The sequence below is a fragment of the Heterocephalus glaber genome, unplaced genomic scaffold, assembly GCF_053883595.1.
Source record: "Heterocephalus glaber isolate CG9 unplaced genomic scaffold, H.glaber_assembly_v1.0 deba00001465, whole genome shotgun sequence".
In the NCBI taxonomy this organism is placed as follows: Eukaryota; Metazoa; Chordata; class Mammalia; order Rodentia; family Bathyergidae; genus Heterocephalus; species Heterocephalus glaber.
The window spans coordinates 11,579,515-11,606,305 of record NW_028258312.1 but is presented as its reverse complement, the minus strand read 5'-3'; positions in this window follow the sequence as shown (position 1 = coordinate 11,606,305).

Here is a 26,791-nt window from a genome sequence, read left to right as displayed (position 1 = left end):
CTTTTCCTTCTTTCCTTTCCCCTTCCCTTTCCACTTCCTCTATCCTTTTGGACCTTTTCTTCCTATTTCAAATTATCAATTATTCGTTTTAATCCTTATTTACACTTTCAGTTTCTTACACCAGAGAAACTATTCGGTATTTACACGTGTGTGTCCTATTTATTTCACGTAAGAGTAGTGGAAATGAAGTCTATGTAAACAGGGAAGGGTGGAGGGATGAAGGGCGCACAGGTAATGGGGAAAAAATAAAAACCAGATACATCATGTACAGGTACAAGCACCCAATGATACATGTAAATATATTGTATACCTAAAATGTACCAATAAAAGAATTTAAGCAAAAAAAAATCTGTAGCTTTAATTATGTATGTAAAGTCTTTTTTATCGCATGACATAACATGTCTCAAATGTCTGTCATGGACATCTTTGAGGATCATTACATTGCTTACTACTTCTGGGGAGCAGAGGTCTCAGAGAAGGCCCCAGCAAGACTAATGTGGCCCTTTAAAATCTGTCTATACAGATTCAGTAGAGTAGCTGGATACAAGGTCAACACTCAAAAAACAATAGCCTTCTTGTACACATAACAGACTCACTGAGAGAGAAATTAGGGAAACAATTCCTTTTACAATAGCATCCAAAAAAATGAAATATCTAGGAATCAATCTAACAAAGGAAGCAAAAGACCTCTACACTGAAAACTACAGCACTCTGAAAAAACAGATCGAAGAGGATACAAGAAAATGGAAAGACATCCCTTGCTCCTGGGTAGGAAGAACCAATATAGCGAAAATGGCCATACTTCCAAAACTACTATATAGATTCAATGCAATGCCAATTGAAATTCCAACAATATACTTTGGGGAACTAGAGAAAACAATCCAAAAATTCATTTGGAACCATAAGAGAGCTAGAATAGCTAAAGCAATTCTAAGCAACAGAGACCTGGCTGGGGGTATCACAATCCCCAACTTGAAACTATACTACAAAGCTACTGTGATAAAATCAGCATGGTACTGGCAAAGGAACAGACCTGAGGATCAGTGGAATAGATTAGAAGATGCAGAAACAACTCCAGACATGCTCAGCCACGTCATCTTTGACAAAGGGGCCAACCCCCATCATTGGAGGAAAGATAGCCTATTTAATAAATGGTATTGGAAAAACTGGATTTCAACCTGCCAAAGATTAAAACTAGACCCATATCTATCACCATGCACTAAACTAAGATCGAAGTGGATTTAAGATATAAATATTAAGACAGAAACACTAAACTTGCTGGAAGATAAGTTAGGTAGAACTCTTGAAGACATTGGCATAGGAAAAGACTTCATGAACAAAACCTCAGCAGCACGGAAACTAGCAGAAAGAATCAACAACTGGGATCTCATCTTATTAAAAAGCTTCTGCACTGCAAAAAAAAAACTACCAACAGAGCTAAGAGACAACCTACAATGTGGGAAAAATTTTTTAGCAGCTGTACCTCAGACAAGGGACTACTATCTAAAATATATAAAGAAATGAAAAAAATCAGACCCCCCAAATTCAAAGACCCAATTCAAAAATGAGAATCTGAAATGAACAGACATTTCTCAGACAAAGAAGTAAAAGCAGCAAACAGATATATGAAAAAATGTTCAACATCACTGGTCATTTGAGAGATGCAAATGAAAACAACACTGAGATTCCACCTCACCCCAGAAAGAATGGCTGCTAGCACAAAATCAGCAAATAACAAATGCTGGCAGGGTTGTGGGGAGAAAGGAACCCTTCTCCATTGTTGGTGGGAGTGCAGACTGGTGCAACCACTGTGGAAGTCAGTATGGAGATACCTCAAAGAACCAGGACTAGAGGTCCCATTTGACCCAGCTATTTCCCTGCTGGGTATCTTCCCAAAAGAATTAAAAGAATAATACCACAGTGATATATGTGCACCCATGTTCATAGCGGCACAGTTGGTAATAGCTAAAGCAGCCCAAGTGCCCATCAAATGGAAACTGCATAAAGAAAATGTGGGGTTTTTAAAAAATAAAATGGAGTACTACTCAGCCATAAAGAACGAAAAACTAGAGTCATTTATAGCTAAATGGATGCATATCGAGGCCATACTCTTAAGTGAAATAAATAGGACACACATGTGTAAATACCGAATAGTTTCACTAGTGTGAGAAACTGATAGTGCAAACAAGGGTTAAAATGATTAAAATGAATAAATGATAATTTGAGATAGGAAAAAAGGTCCAAAGACGAAGGAGTGAAGGGAGGGGAAGGGGAAAGGAAAAGGGGAAAAGGAAAAACTATGAGAAAAGAAAAAAAATGGAAATGAAATCTATGTAAATAGGGAAAGGTAAGGGGTGAAGGGCGCACAGGTAATGGGGAAAAAATAAGAACCAAGATTCATCATGTACAGGTACAAGCACCCAATGATAAATGTAAACAAATTGTATTGCTAAAGTGTACCAATAAAAGAACTAAAAAAAAAATAAATAAATGAAATCTGTCGATCTATCGATCTATCGATCTATCTATCTATCTATCTATCTTATTTTCTTTTTGTATCTTTTTGTGGTACCAGAGATTGAATCCAGGCCCTTATGTGTGATGTGCTTCCTCAGCCTTTTGAATTCCAGTGGCATTTTGAATGGAAGTTTTCTCAGCAGTCGAATAGAGAATGCGCTGAGCTAGGGTGGCAGTGAAGTAGGCTGCTAATCTCACAGAAACGGAAACTTTGGTAAGAGCAAGGACAGTAAGAGTAAGATGGACATGGTCCCCCTGAAAGCACCGAGGAGCAGCCGCCAGATTTGCTTGCATGGGTGAGTGAGGGGTGTGGCTACGTGAGAAACAGTGCTTAAAAGGCAGCAAGTTTGATATTGACCATGTTCAGCATTCTTGCCATCATGGAAGACTGCATTCTCCAGACATCAAAAATTTCTCTCACTTCATCCTCTCTGATGCAGAAGCAGGATTACATGGAGCAAGACCCTACATACGTACATCTGTTTTCACCCTTAATCCTAACAACTTTTATTCTAGAAGCGCTGAGGAATAAGCAGTAAGATCTAATTAGTGACCGAGATAGAAAGTAATAAAAATAAAGAAAATCAGTTTCTAAGCCCTAAATTATGTACTTTTGACTAGAGAATGCCACCTACAATTTTAGGCCACACACTTATAGTCTCTGGTATGTATTCCTCAGGTTGATATTGAAATAAGTTTGTATCCTCTCTTTTGGAGGAAAGTCAAATTAAATAACAGTTTTACAGAAGAATAACACACGTCGAGAAATTAAGGAAGTGCTACATTTAGAATCTTACTCTGTAGGAGGTAGAAACAAAGACGAGTCATCCAGGGGTGTAATGTGAGTCTGTCTAGGTACTACCTCAGTTGTCACCTGCTTTCACCAATGAATTCCTGGCAGAACTGGAGAAAATACACAGGACAAGTGATGTCCTCACACAGAAAGGTCATGTTTCTTTGTTTCCAGTGCCGGATTCTCCAGAGGGGCTGAAGCTTCTCTGTTTGCGTGACTGGCATTTCTTCTCTCAACACCTGTGGGCTTAGCCTTCCAGTCATTCAAGTTCATGTTGTAGAAGGGACAGAGAAAAATATTTTGAAGTGGACAACAGATGGTAAAGGGCAGGAAACATTTGGCGGGAAAGGGATGGACTGAAGTGTCCAGCTATACAGAAGTGATGTGCTTTTCAATATTTGGTAGATTTGCTCTTCCATTTAATGTGTTTCTTCTTTTTGTTCCTCATCAGCAAGTGCCAATTTATCTTGTAGGGTTCCTAAAATTATACCATGCAGCAATTTTGCTTATATTTACAGAAAAAAATAGCTTTTCACGAGTGAGGCTGTAATGGTTCAGGCAAGTAGGAAGAAAGAAAGAAGATGTGAGTGGGTGCCGCAAGTGAGAAGTCTTAGAACAACAGCAGAGAGAGGACCTAGCGGGGAAAGATGGCGCGCAGTACAGGGAGCTGAACCGGAACCACCGGGAGTCCTGGGAGACGCGCCATCCTCCCCGCACACATGTGCTGTCTCACTGTGCACGCATGTGCACTGCATGAGAGTTTTCCTTAAAATGCAAGGTGGAACAGTGGGGTCCAGAAGAAGTCTTTACAAAAGCAAAATAAACAGAGAGCTACGCAGATACTATCTGAAAATGATTCCTGAGGCAATGGGAGGGAGGATCCACCAGTTCGGGATGAAAGGGAAAAACTTCTTCAAAGCATTTCCCCCTTTCTGAGAGCATAAAAATAAAAAGCAGAGAGGTTTCAGAGCAGCAGGGAGAAGGAGTGTTACCTTTTGAACATCAGTGAGTAAAAAACTTTAGAAGACTGTGAATTTTATTTGCATATTTTCTGGAAATGTGTTCAGAAGAGTGAGGGTATCTTTGTATGCAAAACTTCACCCAAAATAGGTCATCTGAGTGAAAGAAATATTATTAAAGGAGCTGGCTGCCTATTGACATTTATTTAACTCTTAGAAGAAAATACACATTGGCAAGAGCTTTTCGGAAAAATGTATCTAATTCCAACCACAAGAAAAGGCAATGGATTCAAAGCCAAGTAGTATTCTTGGATTGAACTTTCATAGAGCCTTAATTTAGTCAGTGGAGAAATGCTTTTTGCAAGGATAAAAGTATTTAAACATTCTAAAGAAAAGCTTTTCCTTATGGTTTTAAATCTGGAATTTACTGTAATGTGTTTCTATTAATTTTCCAAGTTATCTTCCATTTTTTAGTGATGGCAAATACGTCTAGAAAGGTACTTATTATGTATAGGGGATTGAACTTGTCCCCATCTACTTCTTTAACAAGTAACAGGGAGATTTTCCTCACAAAAATATGAATTACAGTGACCTAGATCTATATAAATCATCACAAACATAGCTCAAGAACTTAATGTTGAATAAAAAAGCAAGTGGCAGAAGGGTAAGTACAGTGTGTTATTTCTGGAAATGTATATAAGTAAGAAAAACTTTAAAAATTATGTATATTGTGCCTACTGGTTGCCCGGTGTGGAGCTGCCCGTGGGGAAGAGAATAAAGGGAGAATTGCAAAAGGAGGTTGGTGGCTATTAAAGAAAACTTCAGTTCTCTTCTTCTCTTACCATTCCTCCCTCCTTCACTTCCTTCCTTTCTTATTTATTTATTTATTTATTTATTTATTTATTTATTTATTTATTTTTGGTACCGGGGATCGAACTCAGGACCTTGCGTTTGCGAGGCAGGCGGTGAAACCACTGAACTAAGCCCCCCGGCCATCTTCCTTCCTTTCTTAAAGAATGTAAGTGTGAATTGCTTGTGTGGTTTGTATACACATCTACATGCTAGGGCCAAAGGTCACCAACTGAAAATATATACTTATATGTATATATGTATATGTGTATATCTTATGTTCACTGCACCAGACTGCTAATATTATGATAACCAGTGATCTTTTTTTTCTAAATCAGATGTTCCTTAGAATAACATGGGTGAAGAAAAGAATGAGAAGAGAAATCCATCTATGTTTCAGTGCTCAGGGTTTGAATAAGAATCTGAAAACATTTGGGGCAAAGCACTGAAGATGAGGAAAAAATACATAAGGACAAATCTGCAAGGCAGTTAGTCTATATCTTGTAAAACATATGTTACAATATATGACTTTAAAACATTTTTAATTTGAACCAAATAAAAGTCATAAAAACCTATCAGGCTAAAGTGTGGAGAAAATGAATCCATAACACTGGCTTGACTTGAAATAAATGTTTCATAAATTTGACTAAAACAGTCTTCTGTATGGCTGCATTTTCTGTTAAATGAGTGGCTGGAGAAGACAATGGCTGCCAGAGTGTGTGGGAGCATGACCGGCCAGCAGAGGCTCTGATCTGTCAGCAGACATCAGCCCTACAGAGACAGATCCTCTTCGTTAAAAGGCAACTTTTGTCTGGAAAGTTTCCCTCCAGCAATACATAGACCACAGCAAAAATATTAATAGAACATGTGAGGGCATAAAGTCCCAGCTTCTGTGACTGATCATCAGTCTGCAATCTCCTAGGTCTTAAAAATGAAGCCATACAAGCAAGGCCATGGAGGCCGAATGTCACTGTGACCGGGAGCACATATACATTGGACTACAATTTATTCTCTGGCTTTGTATTTCTGCGTCCTTTCTGTGTTTGGCAGGACTGTTTCCATCTAATCTCAGTGTTTCAAGTGAAATGGGCAGGTTAGAATTTATAAATTATCTTAGATCCTCTCCTTGTCCACTTTCCTCTTTCCTTGCCTGGCCATTTACAGTGAATAATAAACTTACATTGGATACAGAATTAGAGGAGTTAGGATGAGAAAAGATGTACTCCAAAGAAATGGAAGAAGCCAGTAGGCTGTAGTGAGAAAATTGTCCTTGGCATTTCAGTGAGAAGGCTGAAGTGAGTTTTGTGTGGTGACCTTGATCTCCTCTTTTGCTGTCAAAGCTGAGCAGATATTCTGCTGCCTAAAACATAAACAGAGCTCCTTGTGTGGAGTAGTGACCAGCTGAATAAATCATGGTTTCAGAATCTGACCTGATTTTTTTTTTCAGTAGAATTTTGTGTTCCTCTAATGGAAATGTTTTGGAATACAAGAGTGTATATGATTTCCTGAAAACAATTGGAGGCTTTGTAATGTGGGCACATCTAATGATAAACATGTTCTTCGGTAAAAACAAATATGGGGTTTTATTGATAAGCTGATGGCTGTACAGGAACTTTAGGCCATATTGACTTTAATAAAACATTAAGTGGTTTAATTAAATCATTTATTCCAACCTCAGTCCCATTTTTCAACAGACAATGTAAAAATAAAATGGTTTCTTTTTTTAGCTGGTTCTCTTTCCTCTATAATTCATTATGATGAGTCTATAGATTGACTTGTTGCTATTCTGCAATTGAGCACTTGCTGCCATTTCAGGAATACAGTACTTTAAGCAGGATAAAAGGAGTTATTGATCTTAAGGTGACATCTTCCTTCACTTCATAAAAGGGTTATTTTTTTAGAAAAATCTATAAACTGTGTATGAATGCAGAAGTTTATGTCACAACATTCTTATAATATTAATAAAATAATTATTAGCTTGTTTTTCTGTTCTGTGGGGAAAACTATGAAAGGTGTAAGCAATCTAAAATGGTAGCTTTCATGGATTAACTATTTAAATTAACTTTTATGAAAGTAATACAAGACAATTGTTTAAAAAAAACAAGAAGTTTATTAAGGAAATTAATAATCTTACGTTGCATCCTACCAGTGCTCTGTCCCCTCTTCCCAGAGGTAACCATGTGTTGAAGTATATATCTTTTAGCCTAGATCTAAAAGCAATTAATTTAAGGATTAAGGTTTTGAGATTTTGAGTGGTATAAACCCAGGTAGGTAAGGGTGAGGGACAAGTGAGGCAAAGCAAGCTACAAAGCAATATTGTGTAACATGTTAAATCACATGACCTTAGCATGTAGGCTCTCCACATGGTCTGTGATGAGTAACCCCACCCCAAACACCGCATGGATAGAAAAAAAAGAAGAAAAATTGGTATCTTCAGTTTCCTCTTGCCTTCTTTTCTCCTTGGGTCAGAGTTCACACCTTAGTGAAGAAACCCTTCCGTTCTTCAGAATCCCATCATCTAGCCCCCAGTGGTCCCACAGGAATATTCATTCCACATCCTGTGTTAGCGCATTCCACTGAAGTCCAAGAGTGGAGGGGTGGCCTGGGATGAATAGGCTCAGCAGGTGGCATGTGGGAGCCATACATGTTTTGGATTTTACCTTAATTTCAGCCAGTTGGGGAGCTTGGCAAAGGCAATGGAAATGTGTGGGATTGAATGAGCCAGGCAGCAGACAACACCTTCAGAAAGGCGACTGTAGGGGTAATGTGAAGGATTCTGCAATATACAATCTGTATTTTATTCCTGTAATTATACTTTAAGACATCAAATATTAACTTCTTCGCCAATGAGTACAGTATTTGCAGGGGGAATGGTTTTAGGGCATTCCCTACCCCAGGTTACTGAAGTCTGTAGATGTTTAAATCCTTTATATAAAATGGTATAGTACTTGCATATAACCTATGGACCTCCTATTATATACTTTAAATCATCTCTTGATTACATATAACAGCTAATATAATATAAATACTATCAAAACAGTTGTAACCATCTTGTTTAGAGAATAGTGATAAGAAAAAAGTGTCTGTACATTTCAATGTACACATATTATTTTTCTGAATATTTTATGTCCATGGTTGGCTGAATCTATGATCATGGAATCTATGGACATGAAAGGATGACTATATATAAAACCTCTTACAGAAAAAAAAAAAAACCTCTTACAACTCCTTTGTCTTCATTACTATTCCAATATATTTATATAACAATTTTTGTCTCAATTAGCTAAATTATAGTTAAGCTAAGTGCTGAGTATAATCAGAATTTTTTCTTTGATAACTTTTATTTTCCCCAGTTGCATTGTTTTTGTTTGTATTATTTTATAAATATTTGCTCTAATATTTTAAATTACAGCTGGCAATGATCTTTTGTTCTAAATCTTTACACATATCAGATACCCCATGAATTCCATTATTTTTCTCTCCAGATCTTTTCTGGAGCCCTGAGCCCTCCTACTTTAACCTGGACTGATTGCTTTCTAGCTGATGTGGAATCCTTTCGATGATGTGGAATCTTTGTTTTCTAGACCTCATATTTTACTTTTCTTAGTAAACTCCCTTGTTTTGAGTTAGTACTTCCCATGGTTCAGTGGCCCTTTCTAATGAGCTTTCCTCTCAGTTGAAACACTTCACTGCCTCCTTGAAGTTGTGCAGGGTCATTGACTAGTTTTGGCCATTGGGTTGTCAGTGGAAGCAACATATTCTTGTCCAGACTAAAGCAGTTCCTTTCCCCATAGAGGAATCCTGGTATTGAGACTAATCCTGCATTGCTGAACTGCCACAAAAGACATTTGCCCTGAAAAGTCTCTTGAACTCACCCAAAGTCCTGAGTGTTTGAGACAAACTTTTATAACATTATGCAATTGAGATTTTGGCATTGCTTATTATTTGGTCTCTTCAGATTGAGGCCAAGGAAAAAGGCTTCTGGGAAATCCATTTATGAATCTTTCCAACCTGAAAACATTGTTATTCTATCATTACCTTTGATGAGTATTGTGGCTGGATACAGAATTCTAGATTGGGAAGCAGCCCAATGCTATTCTAATTCCTATTCCTTTGTATATGACCTACCTTTTTTTCTAAAGCTTTTAGAGTCTTCAGTCCTTTCCTTACCACTGCTTTTTGACAGTTTCATCATGATATGTTGTGCTGGTCTTTTTTTTCTTTTGCCTTTTTATTTATTATTATGTTAGGCACTGTGAGGGTCAGTTTGGTGAGTTGATTCACCCATCATTTCTGGCAAAATTTATGTCATATCTTTGACAATTTTCCTTATTTTTTCTATATTCATAAATGAGATGTTATACAATTTACAGTGTTCCTCTTTTCCTCATGTTTTTGTTTCATTTTATGTTTCTTCTGGGTTTTAGTCTTACTTTGTGGAAGAAATTCTCAATTTTATGTCTTAATTCTTCTACTAAAAAAACCCTTAAATCCATTCTGTTTTAATTTATGAGTCCTTTCCTCTTATGCTTATCTTCTATAGAAACCAAGCTTTCTTTTTCATCTCTGAGAATAGAATCTATATACTTAAAACATATTTTAAAATTTATTTTGTTATTCCTTGCATTGCCCATAGTTTTTGAAGTTATTTTATCTTCTTGCTCTTAAAAAAAAGCTTTCATTTTGCAGATTTCTCTGAATAATCTGCTATCCAATCATTCAAGGAGTGGGCATGAAAACTGCAATAAGAACCTGTGTGCCTGGGCAGTGCTGGTGTACTTAGAAGCAGGGGACTTGCCTTTTAAGCAGAAGAGTGCCTCCGAACATCAGTATCTGCAGATCTTTTCTTGGAAACTATTCACTGTCTTCAGAGAGAATTCCCTTAACTGCCTTTGTGTTTGAGAGCAAGCCTGATTTCAAGCCTTTGTGGAGAAGAGTGGTAGAAGGAACTACCTCCTGGGAGCATCAAGACTTTCGGTCACTAAGAAGACCAAGCATTGAGACTCTGGTTCAGTTTCTCAGAGAATGAATGTCTTATCCTGTTACAATGAGAAGCAAGAACATGGTTACCTGGTTGCAAACGATGAGAGAATGTTGTACCTATGGAGTGTGGGCTGGAATGGATTATTGAGGCATGAGGAAGAGGAGGAGGAGGAGGAGGACGACATCTGCACAAAGGGTGTCAAGTGTGGGAGTTGGCGCCTGGACTGGGAGAGAGGAGCATCCACACAGCTTACGGCCTGGTATGCAGTCTCAGAGAGAAGATTGTCCTCTAGGAGGATTTCATACCACAGAGTGTGGGAGCCCAGAGAGTGAGAAGGGGATCACACTGTAAGTGTGTGTGTGTGTGTGTGTGCGCGCGCGCGCAGTTGTCTAACTTGGGGGGTTAGAATCCGAGCTGGGTAAGGAAGGCTTCCTTGTGGTGATGGATAGAGTTAGTTTGCACAGGCTACTTAAACAAATTAAAAACTTGGAAGCTGAAAACTGGAAATTAATTTTTTCCCAGAGGTCAACAAGAGATGGGGGAGGGGATGAACAGAGAATTAAAGTGTGTTATGTACATATACCAACTGCACAGGAAGGTAATTGTCATGACTGCAAACATGTAATAATGAAAAATAAAAACAAAAAATCCCAAGATCTAGAGATTGGAAGTCCAGAAGCAGTTTTACTGGGTTGAAATCAATGTGTGAGCAGGACTACATCCCTTCTGGATGCTCTACAGAATAATTGATTTTTGTGAGTTTTCTATCGTCTAGAGGAACGATGCTAGGATTTTTTGGTTTGTGACCCAGCACCACTCTGACCTCTATTTTCTTTGTTGCAGCTCCTCTGATTTTGATTCTCCTGATTCTATTTTAAAAGGACCCTTGTGACTGCATTCAGCCAACCTAAACAGTCCAGGAAATCTCCCCATCTCGAAATCCTTAGCAACATCTACAAAGGTTTTCCCTTCCTCCTTATCCTCCTTATTTTATTTTTTTTAACCTTAAAAGGTAACATTCATAGGATCCAGGGATTAAAGTGTGGATAATTGGGAGGGGGACATTTTAAAGCCTACCGTAGATATAAAATTAAATATATTTGTAAATGTGTTTATGTGTACACACATTCAATAGCTCTGCCTGCTAAGAGGGCCTGAGACTAGGAATACCCCCCAACATCAATGAATATAACTAGTAACTAGATGGCTTCAGTAGTATTTTGGGTTTTCCAAGAAGCATGTCCTACACAGACTTGGATTGCCTCATGTGAGTTGCCCAGGATAAAGTGTGACCTTGAGCAAAGTGGCTAATAAGTGGCTGATAGCAGACAGCCCTAGCTTAACCGGAAGGAATGAGGGCTTGATGAAATGGCTGACCCAGTCAAGCATGTGTCTGGACCATGTCTCAGTGTCAGAAAGTGAAGAAGCTGATGTAGGCATATCAAATGGACACAGACGCCAGTCCTACGGGCCAAATCTCAGACAATTGGAGGATCAAAGTAAGCAATGACAATAATAGATTATAATCTGTTGGATAAAATCAGGAATCACTAATCCACATGTATAAATGAATAATAAACTGAAAATGTCTTGAGGGGAGGGATATTTGAATCATTTAAAAGTATTTCTGTACAAACTATTCATTAGTGACAGAAGGATAAAGAACAGCTGTGCAAAGAAGCCTGCAACCAATACCTTAATCGAGTGATCAAAATAAACCTTAGTACTAATGGTGGGACTATTACAGCCTCACATCTATGATTATTTTAATCTAATCAGAAGGACACATCATTGTAACCAAAATTATCAGAATAATATGAGTAAATAACCAGCCTATAATCCTCAAAAAAATGCCTAGTTTGTGAAAGTCAAGCAACTATTCAAGAGAGAAGACTGAAGAGACATGTCAAGTGAATGCGATGTTTGGATTTGACAATTGGTGAATGGGATGTGGAAGTTAATTAGTGGTAATATAGCAGTGTTAACTATTTGATTTTCATGGTTACGCTGTGGTTGTGTAATAAGATGTCTCTGTCAAAAATTCACATTCATGTATTTGATTGTGATGGTGCCTCATGTTGACAACTTATTCTCAAATGACTCATAAATGCCTTTGTGCAATACTTACACCTTTTACCTAAATTCGAGGTTGTTAAAAAAACTGCAGTTGCTGCCCTAACTTTTGTCATAACATTGCTTCCAGATTATTGGCCCTCTTTTGAGCTGAGGGGAACAGGAGAGAATGCTGAAACAAAGTATAAAATGAGGGAACAAAAGTGGAAATATTGCCCTGACTCCTACTCACCCTGAGAACTGTCTCCAAAGGTTGGTTATTTTCCACTCAGACTTCACTCTTCTCTCCTTTCAACTTCTATACATCCTCACCATGGACATGACAGTAACTAATTTGCTTCCTGACCCTTTATTCTCAGTGCCTAGGCAAGGCCCTGGCACAAGGAAGATACAATGATCATTTGAACAATCAATGCTGTCCTTTGGAAATGAACTGGGCAATGAAATCTTAGAAAAAAACTTAGTTCAACCTTCGTTTGACACTTTGCACGAATGTGAAAGCTAAGCAGGAAAATAATCTTTTGTTTGTTTTGCTTCCTGTGTTATTTGTAATGAAATACTGTATTTATGGCCCCTCCACTTGCACACATTTTCCTCAACAGTTGCAGGTAATTAGCTGACAGGAATATTGCTGTGGAAAGTTCCTCTAGCCAAGATTATCTTACTCTTTCCAATTTCGGTTACCGTGATTCAAGGATTTGTGGAAAAAGATGCTTCTTCAACATGTTTGAGTCCAGGTTGAAGGATTTTTCTTGATCAGCTTTACCTTGGACCAAAATCTTACTTGCTATGCAGATCCCCTTTATTATTAACACTGAGTTCAAATCCCAATAGCTAACAGTAAAATTCTAATTGTAGCTGACAGTGGTTTCTAGGTGTCATGGTTATGCTAAGCTATTTTAAGCATTCATTTATTACTCCTTACAACAGGTTATGAGGTAAGTATCATTTTAATGTACGTTTTATAGCTGAAAAGACAGATACGAATCTGAGCTTTTGATAATGATTCCCAAAATGGGCTTCCAAGGGCTGGTGCTCTGGCCACACCAGGGAGCTGCTTGTCTAGATAATATCACCCTTCAGTTATCAGTTTGAGACCCAAGCTTGCAACACGGATCCTCCTGGTATTTTCCTACTTATTCAGTTCCAAATTCAATCCCCTATTTGTGCATCTGATGGATGGTACCAAATATCACATCTGGAACCCAAGCTGCTGTGGAATTTGGATATGGATGTCCTCCTCTGCTCTTTACCTCTGTGATATAGGAAGGAATACAGAAAAGGCACTGGAATAGACACAGAGCAAACTTGTACCCACTATGTTACTGAGGAACTTCTTGGGCTGGTTTAAATTGATGTGTGCCTACAGCAAGTTTGCAAACCCATCCTGGAGTACACCTCGCTTCAGTCTCAACAACTGAGTTCATATGTTTTTCACAGTGATTATCGTGACTATGCCTATCTGAATTAGACCTATTTCCATAATTCTTTTAGCCTACTTTCTCTTCTCTTAAAAGCCCTAGTTGTTTCCTACATGGATAGTGTATTTCATTGCTGTCTGGTGGAATTTTTATAGGATCACAGATTTCCTAGTTTTCCAGTCAAACAGAAAATCGTGACCTTCCACCACTCTGCTTTTTAGTGACACAGGATTGTGTAGCAATGCTCAGTCTCCAGCCAAAACTTCCTGGAGGAAGAAACTTATGTCTCCATTGCTGTTTGTTCTTTCTCAGTATCATATAAAAGTTTCAGCTTAGCACTGACCAATAAAAATGTATTGTTTAAATTACTGCATATGTAATTTAAAATGTTTTACTGACCACATTAAAAACTAAAAAAAAATAAATTCCTTTTAATAATGTATTTTACTAAACCAAGTGCAATATTTTACAACTGTAACATGTAGCCAATATAAAAATTACTATTGAAATACTTTACATTTTGTGGAACTAAGTCTAAATGCAGTATATTTTGCACTAAGAATACCTCACTGACCACTTTTCAAGTGCTCGATAGCTTTATGTGTCTAGAGGCTGTTTTTGAACAGTGCTGCTGGAAGTAGAGAGACAGCTGCTTTCTCTGGTTCAGAATGTGGTCATGGTCATGTGAGTTTAGGTACTTACTGTCCTGTATTGCTGTAATGCAGAGGCCCACGAAAGGGAATGAATCCATTGACATCACTTCTTTCAGTGACTTGGGCGTGCAGCAGGAAGCTGGTGCTACCACCATGCCTTTTGCTCTGCCCTAAGTGTTTTCAAGACTTTTCAGTGATATAAAGATGAAATGATGTAGCTAAGGACAACTTTATGACTGACAGTAATTTAGCCTATACTTCTTAGTACCAGCTACTTTGGGAACCTCATTTTTTTTCAAAGACATCTTTAGTTGGACTGGATTTCGAAGTCAGAAGGACTCCTTTTCCATAATGCTCTCCTCCCTCTCCCCCTTCCCTATCCACTTCTCCTCCACTGCTACCTCCCCCTACCTTTTTCTTCATTACTGGGGATTGAACCTTGGACCTTCACACTCAACTATGTCTTCAGTTCTTTTCAAAAAAGAAATGTATGCAAGTATGTATGCATGTATGTATGTACTTATTTATTTATTGTACTGGGAATTGAAATAAAGGCATTCACACTGAGCTGTATCACAAGCCTTTCTTATTTTTTATTTTGAGACAGGGTATAAGTCGCTAAGTTGCTCAGGGTGGGCTTGAACTTGCATTGCTCTCCCATTAGCCTCCCAGAGCACTGGGATTACAGGTGTGCACCACCACATTCCCCTTCACATCACTCATATAGTCTAAACTTTCAGGTATTTGGTGCAGTAAGTCTGGATTTTTCTCTTTCTAGCCCAAATTGTCATTTAAGATCTTTTGTTCCTTTTTCATGGAACAGAAGGTCAATGTGCACTGGAACAAGGCATTCATTATTTATCACATTCTTTAGCTGTGCTGCCTGTAATATTTCCTGTCATTCATGTCTTAGGCAAGCTAAAAACACACTTGTCATTTGGGCCAGAAGAATCTATTCTGCCCAGTTTTAGGGTCTTTTCTGGCTCTTACTTCTTGGCATCACTATGTAAAATTCTTTCAGTGCTTTTGGATTTTTAGGGACATTAATACTTAGTACCTTCTCAAATGAAGTAATACAGCCACTGTCATGGCATAACTCCTGCTTCTGGTGACCTGTCATTCCTTTGGAGGATACATATTCCTTAGATATATCAAGAACTCATCATTTTATGACTAAACCCTCTGTGAAGATTTGACCTTTTGTTTGTGTCAGTGAACTGACTTTAAGTTCTTTGAGAGAGAGAATAAAGGGCAACCTAATCCCTTTCTGTGGATCTCAGTCATCTCTTTTCCCCCCATTTTCTACTTTTACTGGAATTTCATGTTGTGTCATTGGGGTCACTAAGTATATCTTTGCCACACAAATCACTATTTATTTCTATGTTATAGAAGAGCTTATATCTCTAACTCCATTATTTTCAGATAACTTTAAATCAACTAGACTTTCAGGTTTCAATACACCTCAGTTTATTTATCTTGAAACTGAGAATTAAAAAATAACTGATCTCACCCTTTTAAATAAAGAAGATAGGAATTTCAAATGAATTGATTATTTAAACTTTTTCTTCCTGATGGTGTTTTTGGGGGGAGGTGGAGGAGATTATCTTTATTTTTCTCTTTATTTTTTTAATCATTTTTATTAGTGCATGTTTACAGTTCCTAACAATTACAATTATCATGAGAAGTTAGTACATGCATAGCGCATCTTAATTCTTTTTTGTTTCCTTCTCCTCCCTCCCTCCCTGCTCCCTACAAATTTTGATTCCCTTCTCATTTGCAAACACTCTATTTCCATTTTTCCTTCAATTCTCTCTTTTTAAAAATCCTTTCTCCTTCCTTCCCTCCTCCTCCATCTCTTCTTACTTGCAAAAGATCTCCCTACTTCCTTGATCTATCCTTTACTTTGCTGTTCATTTATATTTTATGTTTCTCATGTAAGAGAAGCCATGGGATATTTAAACTTGTGTGCCTTATGTGTTATTTCACTTAACATTATTCTTTCTGTTCCCACTTATTTATAACCAAGCAGTTTTTTTCTGGTTTACGTTGGCCACCTTTTGATAGAGTTTATTTTTAAGACAATTGGAGTCTCTTTGCTCTTAGTGTCTGGGCTAGGTGTTACTTCTCTTTTTCATCATAGTTTTTCTATATGATCTCAGCAAGTCATTTACTATTTTTATGTCTCTGCTTTATGGTACAAAGTAAGAATTTTACTATGTAACAAAAGAATGTATTGAGCGTTCTTGGTGTATAACACAGTTGACCTATGCTTTTAGGGCTTGTGCTTTGAGTTATTTTTATATTGGTAGAGAATTTTTAAAAAACATGATTTTTGAGAAAATAGGCAGAGTTTTAGAGATAAAAGCTAAGGCTTTGAAAGAGAACAAAGCTGAATTATGAAAGTATTTAACCTATTAAAAGTCCCATTATCAGTGGCAATACTCAACTGAGCCAAATAGTTGCAGAGTAAAGAAGAAATAATTTAGCTTATAACACTTTACCATCCTAAAACTAATTCATGACTGTGTGTATAAGTGGTAAAAGTCAGAGTGGTAGGGAATCAGAATATATTAGTACCTAGTGGTTCTACACTCATTCAGTGTTACAGGGATTTGGTATCATTGGATTTGACACTGGCTGGACTTGTGGAGGACTCAGCCTTTAGCTGGACTTGTGTGGGACATTGCTGGGATCCAAGCCCTCAGCTAGATTCACTGGGCCTTTATTGTGCACTCTTGCACTCCTTTGAATTTGAATTTTTGGGTAATTATCTGAAAATAATCCTATAAATTATGGGTCCTGTATTTAATGTATTCCCTTGCCAAAACCCTGACTACAACACATACTTTTAGCAAAATATTTAAGACTACAATGTTAAAGCAATGTCTACCTTTATAAGACTCCATCACATGACTTCATTCACACCTCTTCTCCCAGGTTGCTGCAGAAATAGCACAAAGCCTGGGCCTTCTAGGTGCCCCTGACTACCTCATCTCCATACTGGCCAGAGGATAACTGTTAATTGGAGTCTAGTCTCCCCTGACCCAGGGCGTTGCAGTTCCACGCTAAGCAAACTTTTTTGGATCTGAAGACTCTTTTCTGTGGTTCATTTTTCTGTGGTTCTCTTTGAACAAAGAAAATCTAGGGGTCTTCTATATGCAGTAAAATGTCATCTGCAAATAATGACAATTTGACTTCTTCATTTCCTACCTTTATTCCTTTGATTTCTTTCTCTTGTCTAATTGCCATGACTAATGTTTCCAAAATTATATTGAACAAGGGTGGTGATAGTGGACATCCTTGTCTTGTTCCTGATTTTAGTGTGAAGGATTTCAGTTTTTGACCATTTAGTATGATACTGCCTGTTGGTTTTTCATAGATGGCTTTTATCAGTTTGAGGTAGAGACCATCTAATCCAATTTTTTGTAGGGTTTTTATCATAAATGCATGTTGGATTTTGTCAAATGCTTTTTCTGCATCTATGGAGATAATCATACGATTTTTGTCCTTTGCTCTATTGATATAGTGTATTACACTGATTGATTTGTGTATGTTGAACCACCCATGCACCCCTGGGATGAATCCCACTTGATCAGGGTGTATGATCTTCTTGATGATCTTCTGCATTCTATTTGCCAGTATCTTATTAAGGATTTTTGCCTCTATGTTCATTGATGAGATTGGCCTATAGTTCTCCTTTTTGGTTGAGTCTTTCTCTGCTTTGGGGATCAAGGTGATGTTTGCTTCCAGGAATGAATTTGGGAGTATTGCTTCCCTTTCAATTTCAGACCCCAAGAACTCCACCAAAAGTCTTCTAGACTTAATAACCAAATTCAGTCAAGTAGCTGGTTACAAGGTCAACACACAAAAATCAATAGCTTTCCTCTACACAAAAGACGGACTCACTGAGAGAGAAATAGGGCAAAAAATTTCTTTCACAACAGCATCCAAAAAATTGAAATACGTAAGAATCAACCTAACAAAAGAAATCAAAGACCTCCTCTCTGAAAACTATAACACTCCGAAAAGAGAGATTAAAGATGATATCAGAAAATGGACAGACAGAGGTCTGCAGATGTGGTCCTGAGGTCGCCAGTTGCATGGAAAACACCGAATTAGCCCGTGCCCTGGCAGCAATCCACTGGACCCCCACACACACTCCTTTGGCCTCTTCTCTGTACAACCACCTGGTTCCACACTACAAAGATGCAGAGGACACTGTATCACCAGACCACTGTACTGGAGCTAATCAAGTTCTCAGCATCTAAAGAATTCCTGCACAGAGGTAGGGGCTTCTGAGCTGCTGTCCCACTGCTCCTGGTCCAGAGGAAGGGGCTTCTGGCCCACCAAATGTCTCACTACACCTGGCCCAGAGGAAGGTGCTTTCGGGCCACCATCCCTACTGCTGCTCCTGGCCCCTGTCCCACCTCTCCCAGCTCAGAGGAAGTGAGCTGCATGGATGCCAACGGCACCCCCCGCCCCCCCAGTCGAAATGAGAAAACACGTAAAAAAGTCTCAAAACCAGACTTCCAGATCACCTACAGCAACCCCAAAGGGAAATGAGATGGAACACTCTGATACTCAACCACCTGGACCCACTGAACTGGCAACAAAAGGGGATCTGGAAAAAATAAAATCAGAAGTAATTTCTCAGATAACAAGAGAAATTGTGTGCCTAGTGCAAGACATGATTAATGAATCTAGAGAGGAGCTGTGGAACATGATGGAGTCCCAACATAGGAAACAAATGGAATCCATAAAACAGATGCAAAAAGATTTCCAGGAGATGAAAAATTCCATTGAAAGTCTACACAGCAGAATGAGCTAATGTGAGGACAGAATTTCAGATATAGAAGATAAGATTGCAATTAATGATCAGGAAAAGAAAAATTGTTTCAAAATTAGAAGGGAACACAAGAAATCAGTCCAGCAGCTGCTAGACAATGGAAAGAAGAATAACATAAGACTGATTGGAGTCAAAGAAGAAACAGGAGAGAGTGCAGATGACATAAAGAAACTCTTCACAGAAGTAATGGTAGAAAACTTCCCAAGCAGGGGAAAAGAGCTTGACATACAGATAAGTGAGGCATATAGGACTCCAAATAGCCTTGATCAAAAAAAATCTACACATAGGCATATAATTGTTAAGATTCCAGAAACTCAACAGAAGAACAAAGTTCTACAAGCAGTTAGAGAAAAGAAACAAATCACATACAAAGGAAAGCCCATCAGAATCACAGCAGACTTCTCAACACAAACCATCAAGGCAAGAAGAGCTTGGAGTGGACATATTCCAAGCCCTAAAAGAAAACAGCCTCCAACCCGGATTGATGTACCCTGCAAAACTATCTTTCAAAATGGATGGAGAAATAAGATAGTTTCATGACAAAGAGCACCTTAGGAACTGTGTGAATACCAAACCAGCACTCCAAAGAATTTTACACAATATCCTAGGAACAGACATTGAGGATCACAACCCTAGGAAGTAAAGCAGAATGAACCCATCTGGCATGACAAGAAATTAAATGTAAAGGGGGAGAACCCAACAAAAAGAAAAAGTCATGGCAATGATAAGTCAATATATTTCAGTTATAACCATCAATGTTAATGGTCTCAATTCACCAATCAAAAGAAACAGACTGGCAGAATGGGTCAAGAAGCAAAATCCAACAATATGCTACATACAAGAAACACACTTAATTCAAAAGGAAACTCATAGACTGAAAGTTAAAGGGTGGAGAACAATACTCCATGAGACAGGAAGCCCCCCAAAAACAGGAGTAGCTATCCTCTTTGCAGATCAAGTAGATTTCAAACCAACTCTGAGTAAGAGAGATGAAGAAGGACACTACACCCTTGTAAAGAGAATAATACAAGAAGAAGAGATGACAATCATAAATATCTATGCACCAAACACTAGTGCACACAACTATATAAAACAAATACTAATGGACATGAAAAGTCACATATGCACTAATACAATTGTAGTGGGGGACCTCAACACTCCACTGTCACAAATAGATAGATCAACTGGACAAAAAACAAGTAATGAAATACTAGAACTCAATCGAACTCTTGAACAAATGAACTTAACAGATGTTTACAGAGTCTTCCACCCCACAAAATCAGAATATACATTCTTCTCAGCTGCACATGGGCCATTCTCCAAAATAGACCACATACTCACACATAGAACATGTTTAAGTAAGTGCAAAGGAATTGTAGTTATCCCCTTTATATTTTCAGACCATAGTGCGATGAAATTGGAGATCCATAGCAAAAGAAACTCGAAGAATTTCATAAACACATGGAAATTGAACAACACACTTCTGAATAACCAATGGGTCATAGAGGAAATGAAAGAAGAAATCAGACAGTTCCTTCAATTAAATGATAATGACAATACAACATATAGGAATCTATGGGACACAATGAAAGCAGTCTTATGAGGGAAATTCATAGCAGTGAATACACATATTAGGAAAACAGAACGAGCCCAATTAAACAACCTGATGCTGAACCTCAAGCTTCTAGAAAAAGAAGAGAAGGACAACCCCAAAGCTCATACAAGGGAGGAAATTATAAAGATCAGAGGAGAAATCAATGCAACAGAGACTAAGAGAACGATACAAAAAAAAATCAATGAAGCCAAGAGTTGGTTCTTCGAAAGAATCAACAAAATTGACAAACCCTTAGCAAACCTTATCAGAAAAAGGAAAGAAAAGGCCCAAATCCATGCAGTTGGGAATGAAAAGGGTGACATTACAACAGACCTAGCAGAAATCCAGAGGATCATCAATACCTACTTCCAGAACCTGTACACCAATAAGATGGAAAACAGAAGAAATGAATAGATTCCTAGATACATATGAATTACCAAAGTTGAATGAAGAAGACCTAAAAATTCTAAACAATCTAATATCAATCAATGAAATTGAAAACATAATTAAAAACTTATCAACTAAGAAAAGCCTGGGCCCTGATGGCTTTACTGCTGAATTCTACAAGATATTTAGAGAGGAACTACTGCCACTACTGTTTAAACTCTTCAGTGAAATTGAAAGGGAAGCAATACTCCCAAATTCATTCCTGGAAGCAAGCATCACCTTGATCCCCAAAGTGGAGAAGGACCCAACTGAAAAGGAAAACTGTAGGCCAATCTCACTAATGAACATAGTTGCAAAAATCCTTAATAAGATACTGGCAAATAGAATGCAAAAAATCATGAAGAACATCATACACCCTGATCAAGTGGGATTCATCCCAGGGGTGCAGGGATGGTTCAACATAGGCAAATCAATCAATGTAATACACTGTATCAATAGAGCCAAGGACAAAAATCGTATGATTATCTCCATAGATGCAGAAAAAGCATTTGACAAAATCCAACATGCATTTATGATAAAAACCCTACAAAAAATTGGATTAGATGGTCTCTACCTCAAACTGATAAAAGCCATCTATGAAAAACCAACAGGCAGTATCATACTAAATGGTCAAAAACTGAAATCCTTCACACTAAAATCAGGAACAAGACAAGGATGTCCACTATCACCACTCTTGTTCAATATAGTTTTGGAAACATTAGTCATGGCAATTAGACAAGAGAAAGAAATCAAAGGAATAGAGATAGGAAATGAAGAAGTGACATTGTCATTATTGGCAGATGACATGATACTCTATATAGAAGACCCCAAGAACTCCACCAAAAGTCTTCTAGACTTAATATCCAAATTCAGTCAAGTAGCTGGTTACAAAGTCAACACGCAAAAATCAACAGCTTTCCTCTACATGAACGACAGACTCACTGAGAGAGAAATAGGGCAAACAATTCCTTTCACAATAGCATCCAAAAAACTGAAATACCTAGGAATCAACCTAACAAAAGAAATCAAAGACCTCTTCTCTGAAAGCTACAGCACTCTGAAAAGAGAGATTGAAGATGATATCAGAAAATGGACAGACATCCCCTGCTTCTGGGTAGTGAAAATGGCCATAATTCCAAAACTGCTATATAGATTTAATGCAATTCCAATTGAGATCCCAGCAGCATACTTCACAGACCTTGAGAAAACAATCCAAAAATTCATTTGGAACAAGAAGAGACCCAGAATAGCAAAAACACCTCTAGGTAACAGAGACATGGCAGGGGGTATCGCAATCCCCAACCTGCAACTATACTACAAAGCTACTGTGATAAAAACAGCATGGTACTGGCAAAGAAACAGGCCTGAGGACTAATGGAACAGATTAGAAGATGCAGAAACAATGCCAGACACACTCATCCATCTCATCTTTGATAAAGGAGCCAAACACCCTCATTGGAGGAAAGATAGCCTCTTTAATAAATGGTGATGGAAAAATTGGGTTTCAACTTGCCAAAGATTCAAACTAGACCTATATCTCTTGCCATGCACTAAACTAAAATTGAAATGGATTAAATATCTAAATATTAAAATAGAAATGCTGAACCAGCTGGCACAGAGGTTAGGTAGAACGCTTGAAGACATTGGTGTAGGAAAAGATTTTATGAACAAAACCTCAGTTGCCCATGAACTAGCACAAACAGTCAACAAGTGGGATCTCTTCTTAATAAAAAGCTTCTGCACAGCAAGAGGAACCACCAGCAGTGTGAAGAGACAACCCACAATGTGAGAAAAAAATCTTCACCTGCTTTTCCTCAGACAAAGGTCTACTATCTTGAATCTATAAAGAACTTAAAAAGATCAGACCTCCCAAATTTAAATACCCAATCCGAAAACGGGCATCTGAAATGAACAGACATTTCTCAGACAAAGAAGTAGAAATAGCAAATAAATACATGAAAAAATGTTCAACATCACTGGTCATTTGAGAGATGCAAATGAAAGCAATGCTGATATTCCACTTCACTCCAGAAAGAATGGCTGCTATCATGAAGTCAACCAATAACAAATGCTGGCAAGCCTGTGGGGAAAGAGGAACCCTGCTCCACTGCTAGTGGGAGTGTAGACTGGTGCAACCACTGTGGAAATCAGTATGGAGATACCTCAAAGAACTAGGACTGGAAGTCCCATTTGACCCAGCTATTCCACTGCTGGGGATCTTCCCCAAAGAAAAGAATCATACCATAGTGATATATGTGCACCTATGTTCATAGCAGCACAGTTTGTAATAGCTAAAACTTGGAAACAGCCCAAATGCCCATCAACTGGAGACTGGATCAAGAAAATGTGGATTTTTAATAAAATGGAGTACTACTCAGCCATAAACATGAGAAATTAGAGACATTTATGGCTAAATGGATGCACATTGAGGCCATACTCTTAAGTGAAATAATAGGACACACATGTATAAATACCAAATAGTTTCTCTGGTGTGAGAAACTGAAATTGTAAATAAGGACTAAAATGTATAATAGGTAATGTGAAATAGGAAGAAAAGGGGCAAAGGGGAAGGAAGTAGGAGGGGTAGGGGAAAAGAAAGAACGGAGTGGAATTAATATGAGAAAATGGAAAAATGGAATCAAAATCTTTGTAAATAGGGAAGGATGGAGGGGTTGAAGGGAGGGCTGGGCAAGTGTGAAAAATAAGAACCAAGAGATACTATGTAAAGATGCAAATTTCCAATGATGAATGTCATTATATTGTATCCCTAAAATGTACCAATGATTAGAATGAATAATCGATAATGCAAAATAGGAAGAAAAGGTCCAAAAGGGTAGGGGTAGTGGGAGAGGCAGGGGAAACGAATGAAGGGAAAGGAAAAATGCTGAGAAATGGAAAAAATGGAAATAAAGTCTTTGTAAATAGGAAAGGGTGAAGGGAGGACTAGGAATGGGGAAAAAATAAGAACCAAGATGCATCATGTAAAGGTACAATTCCCAATGAGAAATGTAATTGTGTTGTATACCTACAATGTATCAATAAAAGAATTTAAGAAAAAAAAAGAAAATCTAGGTATTCTCAAAATGAGATCCAACCTTTGGGTCTCATTTTAGTTAAAAGACTTTTCCTGTCCAATCTAACTAATATTATTCTTTCTTCGAATGAGCTGGTTATTTTCTTTCTTGCACTTATCACCTTTTGGATTGATCTGATTCATTTATTTACTATATGGCTGGCTTACCGCTGGACTTATTTTATAACATAAATATATGCATCATGGTTCTTTTCATAATGAAATAATTATAGTGACTACAATTGAATAGACACACTGAACAAAATACTTTATTTATATATATAACCTGAGAAGTTGATGAAGCATGAAGGACAAGTGTGTATAATCAGCTGGAAAGTCTGAGGGGGAGATTTTAGGAAAATAAAAGGTTTGGTGTGGTTCAGTGACATTTACCCAGGAGGGTTCCCAATTCAAACTCACACTCACAATGGAACACTTTATCACTGTGCTGCCGAATCAACAAGGTAGTGAAGTTGTATAAAAGGTCAGGTTTTCAATTCGTTATTATTTGAACAGTGTCCATCTGCTCTTGTATTACATTTATCATTTTAATTACAGATAGCTATACTTTCCTCATAATCCCCAGCTACATTGTAATTTATTGTAAAACATGTCAACATTTTAAAAGTATGGGGTAATTGATTCTTTTATTAGGAGTTGAGAAGAAAAGATAATTTCTCACGAACTTTTGCTTCAGTTAACTAGTTTTAAAATCTATTTTTCAATTGGGTCTATGGACTACAGAAATAAAGATGAGGAAATTAAATACCTGAATATCAAACGACTTGTTGCAGGCAATACAATCAGTTGTGTCTGAGGTGGAAACCAAGTCACGGGCCGTGGCTTAATAGTGTCTGGCTGTGGCTGGTTCTGCTTTTGTCTGACACAGGAATTTCTTCGGCGAGCATCCACTGAATGCTGACAGAGAAACTCGTTAAACTGTAGTTTTTTGATGAGAATTCTTTGGCTTTTAGGTCTCCTCCATACTGTTAAACTTACGTAAGTAGGATAAAATTCCAACAAGTGGCTTTCTGAAGACTCTACTTTTGGGAAATGCAACCCTTCCTCCCCCTACTCCACACCAAGCAGATGTACAGTTAGGGCTGCAGAGCTCTCAAAATGTAATACTTGTAATGTGATCTCACCTCCTTGGTCATGAGTAATTTATTTCCTAATTTGTTGGAATTGGGATTGAAAGAGAAATTATTCTCCCACAGGAAACTGGACCTGAGAACATGTAAACTTGAAGCTGTCCGCAAAGATCATGTTCTTCCATACACATAAAGAAGCAGAGGACACCAATGTGTGGATTATTTATAAGGCAAGATGAGTTCCTCTTTGCCTGGGACACTTCCTATTTACATCTATTGTCTGTCTCAGTACAATTACTAATAGTGCCTTCTTTTAAAATGTCTTGACTTAGAAGCCAAATCATTCAAGACTCTTTAATGGCAAATATTAGCAGCTCAGTTTGAAGAGCAGCTGCCTAGGTATCATTCCAGGTTCCTTCATGCAAGTTAAGAGACATAACTTTAAATATTTGGAAAGAAAAGAGTCCAAATTTACTTCCATGAGGGATCAAGTGCCCTTGAATTATGAAGGCTCCTAAATCTTACCTTTGATAAGGGGAAAACTACCATTCTGAAACTGAGTCTTCTATATGTGTTGTTGTGTGGGCCTTTGCTATTATTGCTGATATGCAGAATATATGACTCTAATATACTGATACAAGATATGATACAAAGACTTTGCCAATCCATTTTTGGACATATATTTAATAGCAAGTTTTCTGTGTGGGTGTCTGATAAGGGACTGTGGCCATCACTGGGTTTTAAGACTTACAATTCAAGAATCAAAATACATCATGTAAAGGTACAAGTTCCCAATGAGAAATGTAAATGTATTGTATACCTAAAATGTATCAATAAAAGAATTAAAAAAAGACTTACAATTCATGCACTCATGCTTTATGCCAACTAAAGTCATCTTTCAAGGAGAAAGAATAAAGCAGATGCACAAAAAGCACCAAAGCAGAGAGAAAGATATTTTGAACTTCTCCTCATGCTTCAATCCCTTTTCAGACAGGCTTCCCCTGAGGAGTATGCTACCATTTCCTATCATTATAATCAATTGATGCTTCTCTTCACAACCTTCTGTAATTTTCAGGACCTAAAATTCCAATGTAACTTAGAGTGTAAACTCAAAATTAGCAGATTCAAATTCCATCTGTGATCAGATCAATGAGTGGAACTCATTTATTTATACCTTTACTAGATGAATATTGAACGTCAGTGTATGTTGAGTATTAAACAGGCTTCAGGTCATAGAGTTAGCTAGGGAGACATATTCCTATTTCCTTGCAGACATAATTATAGATGTAAGATTCTTCCATTCTGCTTCAAAATATTTATCAATGAATTACTAAAATACTCAATATTTTGTTTACGTATCTTGAGTATTCACCTACTGTAGGCTAATAGTGTACGAAGAATCACTGGAATGAAAATTCTCTGTCCACACTGGATTCTATTCTAAAAAGAAAGACTTGGAAACATATGAAAATATGGGTAATATACGTACATGTATACAAAATATACATATTT